The sequence below is a fragment of the Dioscorea cayenensis genome, chromosome 10 (assembly GCF_009730915.1).
Source record: "Dioscorea cayenensis subsp. rotundata cultivar TDr96_F1 chromosome 10, TDr96_F1_v2_PseudoChromosome.rev07_lg8_w22 25.fasta, whole genome shotgun sequence".
Lineage (NCBI taxonomy): Eukaryota > Viridiplantae > Streptophyta > Magnoliopsida > Dioscoreales > Dioscoreaceae > Dioscorea > Dioscorea cayenensis.
In genome coordinates this window covers 7,252,805-7,257,284 of record NC_052480.1, presented here as the reverse complement: position 1 = coordinate 7,257,284, position 4,480 = coordinate 7,252,805, and the positions used below count along the sequence as shown (strand labels likewise).

Below are 4,480 nucleotides of genomic sequence, written 5' to 3'. Positions count from 1 at the left end.
AGATGCTAAAGCATGTTGCGAGCCTAAGAGTCTGGTGGAAGTGATGGTGCTATGCATGTGGTAGTGGCAGAAGTAGTGCCAACAGATGATGATGAACCATGAATAAAAACCAAAATCTCGGCCATGTTGCTCTCAATACGGTGTTGTAATGCAGCTAATTCCTTCTGCCCCCTCTCAAAAACTTGTAATTGTTGGTGGATCTTACTATGGAACTCCTCAAATCTTGCCTCAATTGATGGTTAACTCTCCCTAGGCTCTATCTTTGACTCTAACTTGGACTATGTCTCTGTCTCATGTGAGGGCCCAAGGTCTTGTGCACTCATCCCACGACGCCGTCCAAGGCGGTAAGTGTTCCTGTGTCTACAAACTATCCCAATGGAAGCTAGAGCTTGCCTCCCAAGTATGGCAATGGCACCCACAATTTTCATGCCCTGGGTACGCTCAATCAGTCCCATGCTTCTAATCAAGCGTGTGATGTAAAGTCTAGCGAAAATGCCCCCAAGGTGAATAGATGTTCCTTGATGAGCAAGGAGATCAACGAAGAGGTGTACCATGTGTAGGGGTACTGTTCAGAAATACTGCAAAGCATCAAGAGATCGGTGTGTGTGACTAGTCCCGTTGAATAAATTCGACCCCTGATTCCTCTCGCCAACAAGGCTTGGATGTAACAGTGAGAGGGGTACAACATTTGAGATGGCTTCCTCCTCCTTATGACGGAAAGTCTTGTGGCAAGTTCTTAAATTCTGGTGTTTGTGTCAATGTCTCCATATAAATTCTTAAAAACACACCCAATTGGTCTTGAGATATCTTATGGTTCTTTCCGAATGCCCGAAAGGAGATGGAACTTTCTTGGTGGGTGAAGGGACAATATTTGGCAACATTGATCATACTCAACACCTGCAAGATAACCTCAAGATAAGTGGGTTCTTCGAAGGAAAACACTCTATCCCAACCGTCATGAGAGGTATGCTTTAACAGGGGGTGGGTGAAGGGACAATATTTGGACTGATCAAATCTCTTTTTCAATGTTTCAACCCGCTACCTTTGGTGCTTTCTATCGTATACCCCAATGACATTCATTATTCTCCATGTCTTTAATTAACTTCTCAGCATCTTCAGGGTATTTATTGTTTAAGGAACCCCCACCACAGCATCAAGGAGCTAACTAGTCTGATAGTTCAAACCATTACACAACATCTATACTCTCATCCAAAAAGAGAAACTATGATTAGGGCATTTCCTCAAAAGGTCCTTGAACCTTTCATGTGCCTCAAAAAGTGTCTCAGAATCACCTTGCCTAAATGAAGATATCTCTTGTCTCAGTTTGGCTGTCTTGCTTGGTGGGAAGTATCTAGCAAGGAACTTCTCTACCATTGCCTTCCATGTGATAATCGACCCAGGAGCCATGGAAGTAAGCCATCTTAAGCTGCCTCTCTTAGACTAAAAGGGAATAATCTCAGTCTGATTGCATCATCAGAAACTGAATTGATCTTAAAGGTTGAGAAGATCTAAAGGAAACGGGATAGATGAGAATGTGAGTCTTCATCGGCCAGACCATCAGATTGCACCAAATTCTATACCATCTCGATTGTGCTTGCTTTAATCTCAAAATTATTTGATGTCATTATTAGTGCGTCTACACTAAACTCTTCACTAGTGAACTGTGGCCTCTCACAATCAGATAAAGTTCTTTTAGGCACGGCCATAACTGATGGTTTACTAGATTCAACCTGAATTTCTTGCTGTCTTGAACTCTCGGCCCCTTCTCTTAATATTAATGTAGTGCCCTCTCAATCTCATTGCCGGGCTCTACTAAGTTTGCTTGATTTACATATGTCATAAGATGGTACCTTGCACAATATTTAAAGCCAAGAGTCAACACTTAAAAATTTAAAAGATAGTGAGGAAAGAAGTAAGAAAATGAAGATATATGTACACAAACAATAAATAAAAAAAAGATAAACAAATAAACAAAACAATGGTAAAATCAACAAGCTCTAAATTTTTTGAGTATTCCTCGTGGGTCCTTGGTAATGGAGCCAAAAACTTGGTGCTTGTTTGATCCCGTAAGTGCACCGGTCATCAAGTAATGGCCCTCGTGCGAACACAAGGGGGTCATCTTCCTAGGGCTCGAGAAGCTACTCTTACTTCCTATTCACATGTTGTTTAACCTACAAATTCGAGTGATGTGTTGAAACTACAAAGCAATAAGAAAAACTCTACTTAAATATCCACAGTAAAAGCAAATCACAGGTAGGAGTCAAGAATGTGAAGTGGTCATGGATGAGGATCACCTTGGGACTACTAAAGTGCAAAGAATGCTACAACTATCATGCAGATGGTGCTTTGGACAGAAAAATCCTAAGGTAGGCCAACGTGACCGGGGTCATGGATGAGGATCACCTTGGGGCTAATAAAGTGTGAAGGATGCTACAACTATCTTGAAAATGGTGCTTTGTACTGAGAAAATCCTAAGGTAGGCCAACCTGATGGTCACGGCAATTGACCCCTAATCCAGTATGAGTATTGATACGAAATGTTTTTTTTACCAAATCCTCCTAAAATTGCAATGGGGCAAGAGACTTCTAAAATTAGGGCCAAGACACAAACTAGGTACAACCCTAATGTTAGAGGGTTACAAAATACCCCATGATCATGGCATATTTGTACATGAATCCCTTCCAAGCTCAGCATGTCTAATACAAGGGTGATGGTCACACAATCTCGTATAACTTGAAAATCAATACACAGAGTTTGCATGTATACCTATACCATAAACTAAAGTACACTAAGCATGAATCACAAACACACCAAATGCAATAAAACAAGCTAAAGCATCCAATCTACACAAGTTCAACCATAAGGTTCACCTACATCCGTGGACCTTGGGGGTTTAGTGTTTTATACTAGCAACATACAAGATAAAATTCATAAAAACAACTAAATAAAGCGACATCAAACTCCCTCAAAGATCAAATGTCAAATGACGCTTGTTGCCTTCAACCCTTTGGAATGTGCCATAGGAGTAGATGTTGTCAAATCACGCTCTACAAGCCTTTGTGCTACAAGCCGCTATAGTGTTACTATAGTGCTACAAGCTGCTATTGTACTTCTAGAATGTGCCCTAGGAGTAGATCTTGTCATCTTCAAGTCCTCGTGCTACAGGCCACTATAGTGCTACTACAGTGCCGGGGCTCTAAAACGACGCCTTTTTTTATGTCAATTTCTTCATGAATTGCATGTTGAACTTATGTAGGCTTATTTATTGCCTATAAGACAAAAGAAACCAATTAAACCATAAAAAGGACATCAAATAATCTAAATACACATAAATAGTACACAATATGTACGGATAAATACATATATTTAGGCGTTTATCAAATATCCCCACATCTAAGTGTTTGCTTGTCCACAAACAAACAAACATGAAGAATAGGGGGAAGGAGATAAATGGCTAAATATATGATCTCAAGCTCAAAAGAAAAGAACTCCACATGCACAAGTGAAAAGAAATCAAGATAGTGAGTTGTTCTACAAATAATCAAATAATGATAGTCCTATTTCATCTAAAGTGCTCCTGTGAATGTGTGTTAACTTCCTACCTTAACCTCCACATCCTAGATTATGCAAGAATGTCCATTCACCCCACACACAATGAAATCGGAATTAGAAATGTTAAAGACACCTTCAATAATCAGTTAAGAGTCCCTTGGTTCCTAAATATAACTCTATCCTTCAAGTGACTATGTAACAGATTCCAGGAGATTAGTAGAGATATTTTATTTTTTTCACATTTATATACACTTTTTTTTTCTAAGTTCGACTAACGTAGACTGCACAAAAATCTTTATGAAGAATGCACATACTGATTAGGCAGAAGAGCCAAAAAACTTACTCAATTATAGTTTACATAGATTTATTCGTAGTAAATTAGCATAGGAATATTGTCATCTACTCTTTTTTTTCCATATGTACAAACTATATCTCATGTCCTTTGGTATATAACCTACTATAATACTTTACTTAAGGCTAAAGAAAACAATGAAGGAACCAAAAGCTCTTAAAAGAGTATTGAAGATAGAAATTAACATTCTAATGGCAATATCATTGTGATGGATCGGTTGGAGTGTATAAAGTGGAAGTTATCATGAAAAAGCATGAAGGTGCACTAAAGATAGAACAAGATTTCATTTAAGCACAGAAAAGAAGTACAACTCACATCTATCATTCTTCCAAGCTTGGAAGTTTTCAACAAAATCATAGCTATCCTAGGTAATTCAAGCATGCAAAAGTATAAATATACCATCACCACACCTAGAGTTGTACATTGTCCTTAAAGAGATGGAGTAAAGAAACTTCCCCAATTAGTTAGTGAAATATGTGCTAGATGGGCATGGACAAGGGGTAGATTGCAACATGAAAGTTATAGAGTGTGAAGCGTCATTGATGATAGTCCTGAAAACAACAAGAAGCTAATCAC

General features: G+C 38.8%; 1 non-coding gene across 1 annotated transcript; it reads left to right on the top strand.

Moving 5' to 3' along the window:
* The first annotated feature begins 1,219 nt into the window (after positions 1–1,219).
* Positions 1,220–1,326, top strand: LOC120271254. The gene has a single exon (XR_005539873.1). It is a non-coding gene; the product is annotated as a small nucleolar RNA R71 (small nucleolar RNA).
* Positions 1,327–4,480: the final 3,154 nt, after the last annotated feature.